The following is a 16,229-nucleotide window of genomic DNA, read 5'->3' on the forward strand; positions in this document are numbered from 1 at the left end:
TTCTCATTAAAAATTTCATACTGCTTTTCTTAGTTCTGTGAAAAATGTTATTAGGTGTGGGGAGCAACTCAGACTAGACTAAGTTACTGGAATTAAGACTTATTCTATGCATCTGCTCTCCCACAATATGGCGCTGGGAGAGGAGGTAACAGCTTCTACACAGCTGCCTCCAGTTCAACCAATAAACTGTAGGACCTGCTCCTGATTGGAGGAGAGCAGTGTACTCGGCGTGTGGGTAGCAGAGTTGGGATTGGTGGAAGAGGACTATAAAGGAGGAGAGAGACAACATGCACCAGGAACATCTATCTGAAGGAACACCTGTGCAGCCCCCGAGAGAGCCGGCCAGCGGTGTGCCGCTCCCCCACGGAAGTGGGGAAAGTGGCTAGGGGGAACCGCCCTTCCACGGAGGTGGAAGGGTCGGTAGCCAACCTGGGAAGAACCAGCAGCAAACCCGGGGAGGGCCGAGCAGACAAAAGAACAGTGCAGGGTCCTGTGTCGTTCCTCCACGAAGAGGGGGAGCGACAATTAGGAGTTTGGTATGGATTGCATTGAATCTATAAATTATTTTGGATAGTATGCACGCTTTAATGGTATTGATTCTTCCAGCTCTTTAACATGGGACATTTCCAATACTTTGTGCCCTCTTCAATTTACTTCATCGATGGTTTGTAGCTTTCATTGTAAATGTTTTTTACCTCTTTGGTTAAATTTATTGCCGGCATTTTTTTTTTTTGGTACCTATTGGAAATAGGAGTGCTTTCTTCATTTCTACTATTGATGTATAATAATACTACTGATTTTTGTATACTGACTTTTTTTTCGTATCCTGCAAATTTGCTGAATTTTTAAAATAGTTTCAACAGCTTTTTGGTAGAGTCTTTGGTGTTTTCTCTATGTAAGATCATGTCATCTGCAAACAGTGACAGTTTGAATTTCCTCTTTCCAGTTTGGATGCCCTGTATTTTTTTCTTTTGCCTAATTGATCTATCTGATACTGCCAGTAATATGTTGCATGAGACTGAGCAGCCTTCTAAATCTTAGAAAATCTTCGCTTTTCTCCATTTAATTTGATGTTAGCTGTTGACTTATTACATAAGGCCTTTATTATGTTGAGGTATGTTCCTTCTCTACCTAATTCAGTCAGAGCTTTTATCATGAAGAGATGTTGAATTCTATCAAATGACCTTTCTGCATCTAATGAGATGATCATATGCTATTTGTTTGTCATTCTGTTGATGTGGAGTTTCATATTTATTGATTGACATATACGTTGAACATCCTGGCATTCCTGGGATACGTCCCACTTGATCATGGTGAATGAACTTTTGATGTCCTGTTGGATTCAATTTGCTAGTATTTTTTTTTTGAGGATTTTTGCATGTATGTTCATCAAGGATATTGGTCTGTAGCTTTCTCTTGTGTGTGTGTGTGTATGCTTGTCTGATTGTGTGTCAAGGTAATGCTAGACTCAGAATGAATTTGGAAGAATTCACTCCTCTTTTATTTCATGAAGCATTAAGAAGCACTCACATTAATCCTTCTTTAAATGTTTGGTGGAGTTTAGCAGTGAACTCATCTGGTCCTGAGCTTTTGTTTGAAGGGGGATTTTTTTTTTTATTACTGATTCTATCTTGTTACTCAGTTTTGGTCTGTTTATGTTTCTATATCCTCATGATTCAATGTGGGTAAGGTATGAGTCCAAGAATTTGTTCATTTATTTTAGACTATTGAATTTGTTGCTTTATACTTGTTCATAGTGATCTCTAACAATCTTGTATTTTCTGTGATATCAGTATAATATCTCCATTTTCATCTCTAGTTCTACGTATTTGAAACTTCTCTCTTTCTTTCTTGGTTAGTCTAACTAAGGGTTTATCAATTTTGTTTATCTTATCCAAGATAAGTGGCACCGCGGCTCACTAGGTTAATCCTCTGTCTGCGGTGCTGACACACCAGGTTCTAGTCCCAGTTGGGGCGCTGGATTCTGTCCCGGTTGCCCCTCTTCCAGTCAGCTCTCTGCTGTGGCCCGGGAGTGCAGTGGAGGATGGCCCAGGTGCTTGGGCCCTGCACCCCATGGGAGACCAGGAGAAGCACCTGGCTCCTGGCTTTGGATTGGTGCAGTGCGCTGGTCGTAGCGCACTGGCCGTGGTGGCCATTTTGGGGGTGAACCAACGAAAGGAAGACCTTTCTCTCTGTCTCTCTCTCTCACTGTCTAACTCTGCCAACCAGTTCTTTCTTTCATTGATTTTTTTGTTTGTTTGTTTGTTTCTAAGTCATTTATCTGTGTTCTGAGTCTTATCATTTCTTTCTTTTATCAATTTTGTTATTTTATTTGTTCCTGTTTTTCTTTTGTTTCCTGTTTTTTTCCTTTAGGTATAATGATATATTGTTTATTTCAGATCATCATGTGTTTTGGATGTGTGCATTGATTACTATCACTGTGTTAGTACTTCTTTTGCTGTTTCTCACAGGGTTTGGTGTGTTGTGTTTACATTTTCATTTGTTTCAAGGAATTTTTAAATTTCCTCCTTGATCTGCTGGTTGCTCAGCAGTTGATTAATTTCCATGCATTTTTGTAGTTTTTATGTTTTTGTTGTTTTCTAGCTTTATCGCATTGTGGTCAGAAAAGTTACTTGCTATGATTTCTGTTCCTTTAAATTTGTTGAGACTTGTTTGCAACCTACCATATGATCTATTCTGAAAAATGTGCTATGTGCTCTTGAGAAGAATGTGTATTTTGTAGCTGTCGGGTGAAAAATCCTGTAGATGTTGATTAGATCTAGTTGATATAGAGTTCAGGTTAGCTTTTCTGTGTCTTTGTTGATGTTCTGTCTACATAATTTGTCCATTTCTGAAAGTGAGTTGTTAAAGTTTCCTTCTGTTATTGTACTGGAGTCTATCTCCCCCTTTAGATCTATTAATATTTACTTTATGCATTTGTGTGCTCCAATACTGGGTGTGTGTGTGTGTGTGTGTGTATATATATATATATATATAAAATATATATATATAAAATAATGAAATGTTATTTTGTTTTGTTGGTTTGAATCTTTATCATTATGGAATGACCTTACTAATCTCATTTTACTATATTTGATTTAAAATTTATTTTTTCTGATAAAAGTATGATTATCCCTGCTTTCTTATAGATTCCATTTGTATGGAATATCTTGCTCCACCCTATCACTTTCAGTATATATGTGTCCTTAGGGGTGAAGTGAGTTTCTTGAAAGCAGAATATAGGTGGGTCTTATTTTTATAATCCATTGGGTCTGTGTCTTTTAATTGGAGACTTTAGTTTATTGACATTTAAGGTAATCATTGATAATTATTGATATTGATAGGTAAGGTCTTACTACTGCCATTTTAGTACTTGGTTTGTATTTTTGTTGCAGATCCTTTCTTTCTTGGTCCCTAAATGACAATCTACATGTGTGGTCTAGTGATTTTCACTAGTGGTATACTTGGATTACTTACTTATTATTTTTGTAAGTCTATATATAGTTTTGCTTTGTGGTTACCTTGAGGCTTACAAAAAATTCTTTTGGCTATAACAAGCTATCTTGAAATGGTAACAACTTAACTTTGATGATAAAAATAGGAAAATGGATGTACATTGTGGTACAGTGGATTAAGCCACTGCTTGGGATGTTATATCCCATATGGTGTACTGGTTCAAGCCCCATTAATTCTGCTTCTAATCCAGCTTCCTGATAGTGCATTGTGGGAGGCAGCAGATGATGGCTCAATTACCTGGACTCCTGCCAACCATGTGAGAGAAATGGATGGAGTTCTTGGTTCCTGGCTTTGGTCTGGCCTAGCCCTGGGGTTGAACCAACCGAGGGAAGATTTCTCTCTCTTTTTCTTACTTAGTGTTGCTTTCTCTCTCTGTTATTTCCAGTAGTGAAATAAATAAATGTCAAAAAAAAAGGGAAAGACAAAGAAAAAGCAAAGAGACAAGAAATCCTAATAAAGCTCTATGTAGTTTTGTTCTATTCCTCCCCACATTTTGAATTTTGATGTTACCTTTGACCTCTTTCCATTTTGCTTATGTCTTAACATTTTAGTATATAATTATAAATTTTAGTCTTCACAGTAAAGATATAAATGATTTACACACTGTATATTAGAGCATCCTGAATTTGTTGCTATGGTTACCCCTCCCAGTGAGTTTTCTACTTTCTTATATTTTCTATTCTTTCCTGTTAGCTTCTGTTTCAGTTTGAAGAACTCCTTTAACACTTCTTGTAGAGTGGCCGGTTAGCTCAGTTGGTTAGAGTGACACAGGTGACACTAGTGGAAATTTAATTTTGTTTCAGGCGTATTTATTTTCTTTCAGAGTTTCTTCCTTTGATTTGTGCTCAGTCTTCACTTAGCTTGAGATCAGATGCATTTTTATTAGCAATTTTTATGGATGTTTCCTGGTTTATACACTCCTATGTCACTTCTCTGAAGTCTATTTTTTTAAAATTTAATTAAAATTAATTTCAGAATCGTTTGATTTATAAAATAAGAATCATGAAGTAGTATAAAGATTTTGCCTATACCTCCCCTGACCCAGCTTCCACTATTATTGAAATCTATTGGTGTATTTGTCACAATTAATGAACCATACCCAGCTTCTCGTATTTTTTAAGGGCACACTTTACCATCAGAACTCTAAGTTTTCTAGTAGGTTTTATTATTTGAAAAACCATTCTTTTGTGACAGCTAAGATGGGAGTGGGAAGTGGTCCATGAGGGGACTTCAAAAGTTCATAGAAAATGGAATTAAAAGATGTTGATTTTGATACAAGCAATTTTAAAGTACATAAGTCTTCAAAAGCTCCTAAAAAGTGTGTATTATGAAAAACTGTGCTTATATTTCAAATTTTTTGTACCAAAATAAACTTACCTTTCAATTACATTTTTCCATGAATGTTTTGAAGTGCTCTCAAATCCCTGATTTTCTTAATTTTTTTTGTACTTTCCAAAATATCTATGACTACACAATTCACTTTTGTCTGTTACAAGAATAGTGAAGCAGCAGTTTAGACAAAAATCGTAGGACAAATTAAATAGAACAAAAACTAACTTCATCTAGTGAAACTTTAAAATCTCTCACTGAAGACTTACAACACAGGTTGTAATTTGGAAATTATCACATAAATGAACCTTTAAATATGCTGTGAGACAGAATAAAAATAAACCATGATTCTGATTCAGCTCAGCAAATGGTTTTAAGTTAATTAAATATTTTTCTTGACATCTGAACTAAAACTAAGAGGTTAAGTAATGATGGTACTCATAGCTCTCTCTAGAGTTTAGTTTTTTTTCCCCCAGAAACCATTTATTTAAGGTATGCAAACTTCATGCATTTCATAAATACAAATTTGGGAATATAGTGATTCTTCCCACCCTACCCTCCCTCTAACCTACATTCCCACCCTTCCTTGTCCTCCCTCTCCTATTCCCATTCTTATTTTTTACTAAGTCTATTTTCAAGTAATTTTATACACATCAGATTAACCCTACACCAAGTATAGAGTTCAACAAATACTGTGACAAAACAAAACAAAACAAAACAAAAACGCTGTTCCTCAACAGTCAAGACGAGAGCTAGTCAAAATCATCGCGTCTCAAAGTGTCAATTTCACTTTTATAGATTACCTTTTTTTTTTTTTTTTTTTTTTTTTTTTTTTTTTTTTTTGACAGGCAGAGTGGACAGTGAGAGAGAGAGACAGAGAGAAAGGTCTTCCTTTTGCCGTTGGTTCACCCTCCAATGGCCGCCGCGGCCGGCGCGCTGCGGCCGGCGCACCGCGCTGATCCGATGGCAGGAGCCAGGAGCCAGGTGCTTTTCCTGGTCTCCCATGGGGTGCAGGGCCCAAGCACCTGGGCCATCCTCCACTGCACTCCCGGGCCACAGCAGAGGGCTGGCCTGGAAGAGGGGCAACCGGGACAGAATCCGGCGCCCCGACCGGGACTAGAACCCGGTGTGCCGGCGCCGCTAGGCAGAGGATTAGCCTAGTGAGCCGCGGCGCCGGCCCTATAGATTACCTTTTAGGTACTCTATTAGTTACCACAGATCAGGGAGAACATATGGTATTTGTCTTTTTGGGACTGGCTTGTTTCACTAAGTATAATGTTTTCCAGTTGCATCCATTTTTTTTGCAAATGACAGGATTTCATTTTATTTTTACTGCATGTAGTATTCCACGGTGTACATAGCCCATAATTTCTTTATCTAGTCTTCAGTTGATGGACATCTGGGTTGATTCCATATCTAGTTATAATACATATGAGATGGGACTCAGAATAAAAGGTGTTTTTTGTCAACTTTTAAAAAATTAATTTACTTTTTTAAAGATTTATTTTTATTTATTTGGAAGAGTTGCAGAGAGAGCTAGAGACAGACAGAGAGAGAGAGAGAGTGGGAGAAGTCTTCCATTCACTGATTCATTCCCCAAATGGCTGCAATGGTCAGAGCTGAGCTGATCCAAAGCCGGGAGCTAGGAGCTTCTTCCAGGATCCCACATGGGTGCAGGAACCCAAGCACTTGGGCCATCCTCTGTTGCTTTCCCAGGCACATTAGCAGGGACCTGGATCAGAAGTGGGGCAGCCGGACTTGAACCAGCACCCATATTGGATGCCAGCACTGTAAGCCAGGACTTTAACCTACTGCGCCAAAGCACCAACTTTTATAATAGAGTGAATGGTGTTCTATTCAATGCAGCTGCCCATTTTCATGAAACTTCCATAGTCGAGAACCTCTCTCATAATTGTCTTACACAGTTGACTTTGAGGTCACCCATATGTTTCTGTTGCCATCCTCAGTATACTTTGAAGGGTATATAAAGTCTTAGCAACAGTCTGAAGAAATTTAGATTAAAGTCTGGGGAACATGTCTGTTGGGTCCAGCTGACTGACAAAAAATAAGACTATAATGCTGTGTCACTTATGACGTTGTGTTCAGCTTTCAGTTTTATAAAATACACTTATGGTGGCTAGCAGTATGAATTTTTCTCACTTATTAAGGAGTCCAAGGCTACTGGCGTGGGCTTACATTGCTCAATGATGTCAGGGCTGGCATTGCTGTAATTCCTTTGTTTTTTTTTTTTTTTTTTTTTTTTTTTTTTTTCCATGCATGACTCCCTCTCCAGGCTCACAGGACAACTGGTGTCTTTCCAGGCTTCACTTTCATGTCCAATGAAAAAAGGGCAATAGCAAGCAGCATTGCTAGTCTCCCCCCAGCCCCCATTTAACAGGACAACTGATGATGGCTCCAGTATCATTGATCAGAACTGGGCCACACAGTCATTCCCTAAGCAAGAGCACTGGGAGCACGAGGGATAGACTCGTCATGATTGGTCTACATCAGTCATGACCCTTAGCTCTCATTTGAGAACATGGCTGTCCATACAAAATAGGGATTATAACGACAAGGATGAAATGGAAATAGGACAGGCAACCAACTGTGTTTGCCACAACGTGAATGGTGGTAGGCTAGCTATGAAGAAGTTCCCCAAACAGTAACTGGTGGTAGTCTCTTGGGATTATTGGAAATGCACATTGATTTGGCCATCTGTGTTCTGTCATTTTACTTACAAAATAATAGTAGTCCTTATACTCACACTGTCCAGCTTTATGTTGCTAGTGTTTTGCTCTTGTCTTTTTCATTAGATTACGTTTTTCTCTAAGATAAGGACTACATTTATTTATTTATTAAAGTTTTATTTATTTATTTGAAAGGCAAGAGGTACAGAGAGAGAAGAGAGAGGGAGAGATAGAGAGAAAGAGAAAGAGAGAGCGAGAGATCGAGAGATCTTCCATTCACTGATTCACTCCCCAAATGGCTGCAATGGCGAGAGCTGGACTGGTCCAAAGTCAGGAGACAGGAATTTCTTCCAGGTCTCCCACATGGGTGGCAAGGGCCCAGGGACTTGAGCATCTTCCACTGCCTTCCCAGGTGCATTATTAGGCAGCTGGACTGGAAGTGGAGCAGCTGGGACATGAACTGGTGCCCATATGGGATGCTGGTGCTGCAGTTGGTGGTGGCTTAGCCTTCTACTCCACAGTGCCAGCCCTCTACATTTATTTTTATAATATTGTGAAGGCAGGTTTCCATGTATTTCTGGGTACTTAAGTTTTGCTTGTTGATCAATTAAATGTAAAGCAGTTAACTCCACACTTAATAAGTCTCTATGGGATGGGAAGCTAAACACACAAAGCTTGGTATCTTATACATTCATGGACAATTACTCATATGGTGTATTTACTAGAATACTCCTCCCAGCTCCAGGATGTTTTTAGCAATATGGTTTAGCTCAAGGAGTCTCTCCACCAATCACAAAACCTGGAAATGATAGAAGCCACAGATACTTGAAAGCTAGCTTTATTAGTACATTCGAGTAGATTGAGTCTAGAATGAGGAGGGTATTCAGCCAGACACTTTCAGCTTTCTCTCAGTAAGGAGATGTTCACTGTTCCTGCTTTTGACATGTATTTGCATGGCGTTGTGCTTCAGAGTGTGGGTAATCCAGGGAGGTAAGCCGATAAGTATGCAAACATATATATTCCTATAGCCAAAAAAATGAAGCTTGGGATTGGGTAGTGTAAACATTGCATAAATTCTTGAGTTAGGAGGTACCTTTCTCTGAAGGGAGGAGAGAACTTCCACTTTGACTATGACCTTGTCTAAATGAGATTGAAGTCGACGAACTCAAAAGGCCTCCATAGCCTTGGCAACTCATGACTAGAGCCTAGGGTGATTACTGACACCATAAACAAGAGTGTCAAATTGTTAAGTCAACAACAGGAGTCACTGTGCACTTACTCCTCATGTGGGATCTCTGTCCTTAATGTGTTGTCCAATGTGAATTAATGCTATAACTAGTACTGAAACAGTATTTTACATTTAAGTTCTGTGTGGGTGTAAACTGATGAAGTCTTTACTTAATATATACTAAATCGATCTTCTATATATAAAGATAATTGAAAATGAATCTTGATGTGAATGAATGGGAGAGGGTACAGGAGATGGGAGGGGTGCGGGTGGGAAGGAAGTTATGGGGGGAAAAGCCATTGTCATCCATAAACTGTAATTTGGAAATTTATATTTACTAAATAAAAGTTTAAAAAAAATTACTGAGAGGAGAAACGAGGTGAATAGGTTGTAGACTTGGGATTATGAAATTATGAAATGTGGATTTTAAACAATTGGCCAAGAATCCTTCCTTGGAAACACTGAGTGATAAGAGAACTAAAGACACAGTAGGACTCTGTAGTCTAAAAGTCCAAAAAATAGGTGAATGACCCAGGATTCTTTTTTTTTTTTTTTTTTTCGCAAATGGCAAAGAACTCAACCCAAACTACTTTAACAAAAAAAGGGGCAATTAATTGGCTCACCTTACTGAAAACACTAGGGTTCAGTGGGAGGCAGATGTGCTAATGTTATCAGTAGAGTGGGGTTCTCTTAGTCTCTAATTTGACTCTGCTTTCCTGGCTGTATTGGTTTATTATCTCCTGCATTGTCCTTTCAAGAGCCCAAGTTGGTCTTGTGATCCTGACATGGCACTTTTTGAACTTCATGTCTGGAAGGAGAAGAAGAACTTTCTTTGTAGCAGGGAAGACAAAGGCCAAAGCCTGGTTCATTGATCGGACTTGGTTCATTGATCACAGCCATCTTTGCACCAATCCCAGTGGGTAGGAGGTGGGACATACTGACGAACTGGATCCACCAATGTCTACTCAAACCTCATGACTCCTAGGTAATTCTCTCACTCTCTCCTTGTTGAATTATGATGGAATATCCATGACTACACATCTCCTTTATTATACATAGTGTAGTCAAAGTGTGCTCCGGGCCAGTGACGATGAGTTTCACGTGGGAACTCATAACAAGTACAGTTCTTGGGACCCACCTCAGACCTATAAAATCAGAAAACCTAGGGATGGGACCTGGTGTGTGCTTTCTTAAAACCCTCTAGATGTTTCTGGTGCACATTAAAGTTTGAGAACCATGACTTAGAGAAATTGACTTTGTATGAAAAAGAGGCCTCTTCTGAGAGGAGAATATATTTTCATAGCAATAATGGCAGCTTAGCCAAAGGTCAAATTAGATGAACTTCTAGAATCCATCAAATGCCAGAGAGAGAGAGAGAAAAATAACTGCGAGAGAGTTTGTTGTATGCTGTCTGAACATGGCTATTTTGACCCTGAAAAAATGCAAATGCATTTTTGTACCCTTAGCACACACTCTACAGTCCAGTAATAATGCATTGTAAACAGACCATATTAAAACAAACAGTTCTCTCTAGATCTTTTTTCAATATTTTCTCTAAATAGTTATTTGGTAATACACATTTTTCTGTTTTGTAGAGTCCCTAAATAGCAGAGGTCTTAGTTTGGAGGAGCCAACTTGTGCCTCCAAGTGCCAGAATGTTCGTGGAGTTTTCGTTGTACTAAATAAAGAACTGGAGCTAATGTCGACCCTGTAGTGGCACTGGGCCCTCGATCCAGTAGGAAAAATAAGGAACTCATAGTTCCCTTCCCTTCCTCAAACCAGAGCTGGTCCGAGACTAAATGGCGCCGAAGGGCAGTCACATCCCCCGGTTTCCTGTTTCCTTCTTTCTGGTGAGTTATCTGCAGAAAGCCCTACTGATGTCACAAAATCAGACACACACTCCACTTTAGAATCAGGTGACTAGTTATTCATTTGTGTCACACGGATCTGTGCCAGCAGATCCCTCTGGGGCTAAAGGTTTCCACTACCGCACTTCACTGCAAAACCCAATATTGAAGAAACTGATGATTTTCTGATATTTACTGTATTATTTGAAGTCATTTTACAGCTTTGTTGATTTCGTCTTCAAATTCATCCCTAGGATAGTTTTCACCAGCTCAGAGCCCATCATGTGCCTGTGAACTGCTTGCTGTCTGTGTCTCAGATGTTGCAGAATAGGCTGCCTTATGACTCACTGGCTTTTGTATTCTGGGCCTCACAGATTCATGGTGTTGGAGGTAGAAGATACTTTGGTAATTGATCATTATTTATTGGTTTCCTCTAAGGCAGACTGTATGCTAATGCCATGCAATTCCTTGGAATTCCTGCCACTAGGAGAGAGGTTCTTCCTCACTTATCCATGGCTTCGGGGGCTTGCATCTCAAAGCACCTCCAAAAAGGGCATACTTTGCTGGTACAACTATCCTGAGCCTGCATGACCCCTTACAGCCTGGAGCAGTGTTCTGTAAGAATTAATGTTTCAGAAGTAACTGTGCACTTACTCCCCATATAGCACTTCTGTCCTTAGTGAGTTGTACTATGAGAATTAACTGCAAAACTTGCTCTCAAACTGTACTTTATATGTTTTGTGTGTGTGTGTGTGTGGGGGTGGGTGCAATCTGTTGAAATCTTGACTTAGCATAGAGTTGGTCCCCTGTATATAAACTAAAAATGAACCTTAATAAAGAATGGGATGGGAGAGGGATTAGGAGGTGGGACGAGAGTTGGGGTGGGAGGGCGGGTATGGGGAAAAGAACCACTATATTCCTAAAGCTATACCTATGAAATTTGCATTCATTAAATAAAAGCTTTAAAAAAAACACAATAAATGTTTAAACAGATGGGCTTTGGATTCAGTAGGCGCTCATAAGAGAAGCAACTTGCTGGCTTTGCTATCTGGGCAGGTGACTTGACCCTTGTGGTCTCAGTTGTAATCTGAGGCTTCCTCCAGCACGGGAGGGCTGTGGTGAGCCTGAGAGGCATGGATAGACATAAACTCATGCCTGGCGCATGCCGAACGCCCAGCGAAAGCATTAGCGATTGTTTGTACCTCCCTGCAGTGGCGCCTCTTTCTCTCTGCCTCATAGCCCGAGTTAGGAACAAGACTCACACTTCCTCCAAGATGGCAAGGGTCATCACAAGGGCAGGGGCTGTATCTGCTCATCCTTTAGTGCCTAAACCTCAGCAAAGTACCTTGGCTGAATAGGAGCTTAAGAAACAGGCTTTGAGTTGAACTGGAGCTCCCCTTCTCCCACCTTAAGCCTATTTAGCATATTCCAGAATAACAGTCCTCTGATATTCTTTTCTTTTACCTAAAATTGATTTTCTGTAAGTTTGTCTGCTTCAAGACCCCTGCCAGGATTTTTGATTCTCTAAATTCCTCTTGCAAAAGCCTTCTTTTCACCATCAAAACTGCTCACTGCTCATTTATTCTCTTCTCTCTTCCTCCAGTCTTCCTGGGGGCTCCCCACATTAAAAAATAATAACAATAAATAGACCAACTCATTGTTTTGGTCATCTGATAAGATGCTTTTTCCATTGTGCTCTGGGCCTTTAAGTTTTTCTCCTGGAGAAGTGGGTAAGAGATGAACAGGAAGCGGGTTGAAGGAGGGGCTCAGAAATTCTTCATATCAGTCCCTATAGACAGGGCAATCCCCCTCTTGTTTATTTTTAAAAATTTATTCTTTGAGAGACAATGTGAGTGGAGGGGTGAGAGATCACATTTGCTGGCTTACTCCCCAAATGCCCATATCTTGGGGGTGGACCATAACCAGTAGCTGTAACTCAATCCAGGTCTCCCACGTGGATGGCAGGAGTCTAATCACTAGACTCATCATTGTCGCTCCCCGTCTTCGTGGAGGAACGACACAGGACCCTGCGCTGTTCTTTTGTCTGCTCGGCCCTCCCCGGGTTTGCTGCTGGTTCTTCCCGGGTTGGCTACCGACCCTTCCACCTCCGTGGAAGGGCGGTTCCCCCTGCCACATTCCCCACTTCCGCGGGGGAGTGGCACACCGCCAGCCGGCTCTCTTGGGGGCTGCACAGGTGTTCCTTCAGATAGATGTTCCCCTTAGATGTTCCTGGTGCATGTTGTCTCTCTCCTCCTTTATAGTCCTCTTCCACCAATCCCAACTCTGCTACCCACACGCCGAGTACGCTGCTCTCCTCCAATCAGGAGCAGGTCCTACAGTTTATTGGTTGAACTGGAGGCAGCTGTGTAGAAGCTGTTTCTCCCTTCTCAGCGCCATATTGTGGGAAAGCAGATGCATAGAATAAGTCTTAATTCCAGTAACTTAGTCTAGTCCGAGTTGCTCCCAGTTGCTCCCCATAATCATCACTGCCCCAAGGTCTGCAGAAGCAGGAAGCTGGCATCAGGAGCCAGACCTGGGTACCAAATCCAGGCACTCCCACAGGGACATGGACAACTCACCTGCAACGCCAACCTCCCACCCTCTCATCCTCTTCTGATGATTTTCTTGACCCCACCCATTTTTCAGGACCCTTACTCAGTAGCCATTAGGAGCATGAAGAAGCTTCCTGATCGCCCTCCACATGACACCCAAAGCGATCTGTCGATCACCATGGGAGTCTGCTCTGGGTCCCTGGTTACGCCTGTTCTTTCTAGTACAGTGAGGACGGGTGTGGCTGATTGAGCTGCAGGGCTGGAAAGAGTTACACATCAAGGCAACCTACAGTGAGCAAACTTACTCATTGGTAAAATGTGGGAATCTAAGATCGTGATTTTCTTTCCTGAATTTTCACTCTTCCTCCATACGGCAGGACGGAAGAACTATAGAATGGCCTGAGCAGTGGAGGGAAGTGCCACAATAAGTATGGCAAATGGGGTGGCTTCCAGCAGAAACATTTTCTCTCATAGTTCTTGAAGCTACATCTGAAATCAAGATGTTGGCAGGGCTGTACTCTTGAAGACTCCAAGCAAGGATCTGTTATTTTTTCTTAATTTCTGGTGTCACCAGTGATTCTTGGTGACTCTTGGCTCGTAGATGCATCCTTCCAATCTCTGCCTCTGTCGTCATGTGATGTCCCCTTGCCATCCTCCTTACAAGGATACCAATCATGTTGGGTTACTGGCTGACTGTTCTCCAACAGGATCTCCTCTTAACTAGTTAAATCTATAATAGCCCCATTTCCAAATAATGTCACATCTCAAGATATTGAGGGTTAAGGCTTCAATATATCTCTTTGGGGAAGGGGCACAATGCAAACCATCACAGAAGGGAGATGCTTTGAGGCAACTGTATGATAAAAATTTTGATATCACATGAGCTGGTCATTTTAATATTGAAAATTGGGTCTGGCATTGTGGCATAATGGATAAAGCTGTTGCCTGTGACACCAGCATCCCATATGGGTGTCAGTTCATGTTCCAGCTGCTTCGCTTCTATTCTGTTTCCCTGATAATGCCCCTGGGAAAGCAGCGAAAGATGCCGCAAGTCCTTGGATCTCCATCACCCAGATGAAGCTCCTGGCTCCTGACTTCAGCCTGGCACAGCCTGACCACTGCAGCCATTTGGGGAGTGAGCTAGTGGATAGCAGATCTCTTTCTCTGTTTCCTCTTCTCTTTCTTTGTAACTCTGCCTTCAAATAAAGAAATATATCCTAAAAAATAAAATTAATTTTTGTCTGTAAATCTGAAAGTGACTGGAGGAAGCTGTTTGCTCCTGAGGGAAAGGAAAGGAGATGTGAGAGACCAGGTGGTACCAATGGAGGAAAAATGAACTCCTTTCAACCCCACCAAATGCAGTCCATTTAGCAAGACAGACACAAACCTAGTCAAACTGCTGCTTTTGAAGATAAGGAAGCAAAAGCTTAGAGAAGTATAAAGCTTTGCCACAGCCAGTGTTTTAATAACTCAGTGTTCTGTAGTTTATTCTGTTCTTTCTTTTCTAAATAAAGAGAAGAGGGTCAGCATTGGTTGAGCCCTGATTGTTCCACTTCCAATCCAGATCCCTGCTTATACACCTGGGAAAGCAGTAGAAGGTGGCCCAAGTGCTTGGGCCCCTGCTGCCCACATGGGAGACCCAGATGGAGTTTTCAGGGTCCTGGCTCCAGCCTGGTCCCACCCTGGCCATTGTGGCCATTTGTGCCATGAATCAGGAGAGGAAATCAATCTCTCTCTCTCTCTCTCTCTCTCTCTCTCTCTCTCTCCCTCGACCCAAGGACTCCAACAGCAGCATTAGGAACAGCTTTCCTCCATTTCTCATATCTTCTCTCCTCTCTGTTGGTTTCATTTTCAGCTACCATTTCCTGCCCAAAGGTGATTGACCCCTTATCCTGAGTGCTAGCAACATTGATTAGTGTTGCCTGATTTGAACTGCATATTAAAGGAACCGTAGGGGGTCTGCTTCTTTTATCCTTTATTGATGTTTGTGAGAATCGTCTATTTTGTTCCACACGGATTTTTCAATGCTATTTGTGTACTATATGAATGTACCACAGTTCATGACTTCTTTTTCTCTTTTACTATTAGCAAACATTTTCCCTTGGTTTTAAAAAATATTAACTATTTAATTTGAGGGAAGGAAGGAGGGAGGAGAGAGGAAAAGAGGAAGAGAGGGAGAGAAGGAGAGAGGGAGAGAGAGAGAAAGGGAGAGAGAGAGAGAAAGGCAGAGAGGCAGCAAGCTCCCATCTGCTTTTTCACTCCCTAGATACAAGAACCAGAACACGGCCAGGCTGAGCCAGGAGGTGGAAACTCAATCCAGATGTCCCACCTGGTGGCAGGAACCCAGCTACTGAGCCATTACCTGCTCCTGGGATATGGGATGTGGGCATCTTAAATGCTATACCATGTGCCCACCCTTCCCCCAGTTTTTGACTAATATTGTTGCTGTGAACATTTTTATACACTTACATGTAAACGTAAGTATTTTTATCCTAGTAAATTTTCTGGGTGAGAAGATTTGCATGCATGAGGGGGTACTTCAGAAAGTTAATGGAAAATTAAATTAAATGATATGTTTATTTTCATGCAAAAACATTTGAAATCCATGTGCAATTTTTTTCATAACATCAATTTCTTATGAGTTTTTTGAAGGACCCTTCTTATTCAGTTTTAGAAGATAATATATAACCCAATTAATCCCCACCACCACATACTGCTAGGATAGTGAGTAGGACAGTATTGAATCTATAACTCAGATTGGAAGAATATGCATTGACTGCACTGAAATTCTAATCCATGAACATGGTATATATCTATTTACTATTTGGTTATTTAGTATGTCTTAATAATGGTTTGTAATTTTCTGGTTACACAAATTTTTAGATTTTCTATTTGACTCATTCCCATGCATTTAATACACTTTTGTTACTGTTATGTTATTATCTTCAGTATTTCTTTCATTATTTTTATTATTTAGAGTACATATATGATATATTTTTATCTAACTGGATTTCTATTTAGTGACCTTGTTAAATTCATTTGTAAAATATCTGCAGATTCTTTAGGATTT

General features: G+C 40.7%; 1 long non-coding RNA gene across 1 annotated transcript in view; it reads left to right on the forward strand.

Annotated features, from left to right (window-relative positions):
- The first annotated feature begins 251 nt into the window (after positions 1–251).
- LOC149121248 (uncharacterized) overlaps positions 252–16,229 on the forward strand; it is a 94,840-nt gene continuing 78,862 nt past the window's right edge. Inside the window, exon 1 of the long non-coding RNA XR_016224031.1 lies at positions 252–536. This is a non-coding gene — a long non-coding RNA (uncharacterized LOC149121248). The remainder of the gene's footprint in view (positions 537–16,229) is intronic.

The sequence above is a fragment of the Oryctolagus cuniculus genome, chromosome 17 (genome assembly GCF_051225735.1).
Source record: "Oryctolagus cuniculus isolate XC-2025 breed Fujian yellow rabbit chromosome 17, ASM5122573v1, whole genome shotgun sequence".
NCBI classification, from domain to species: Eukaryota; Metazoa; Chordata; class Mammalia; order Lagomorpha; family Leporidae; genus Oryctolagus; species Oryctolagus cuniculus.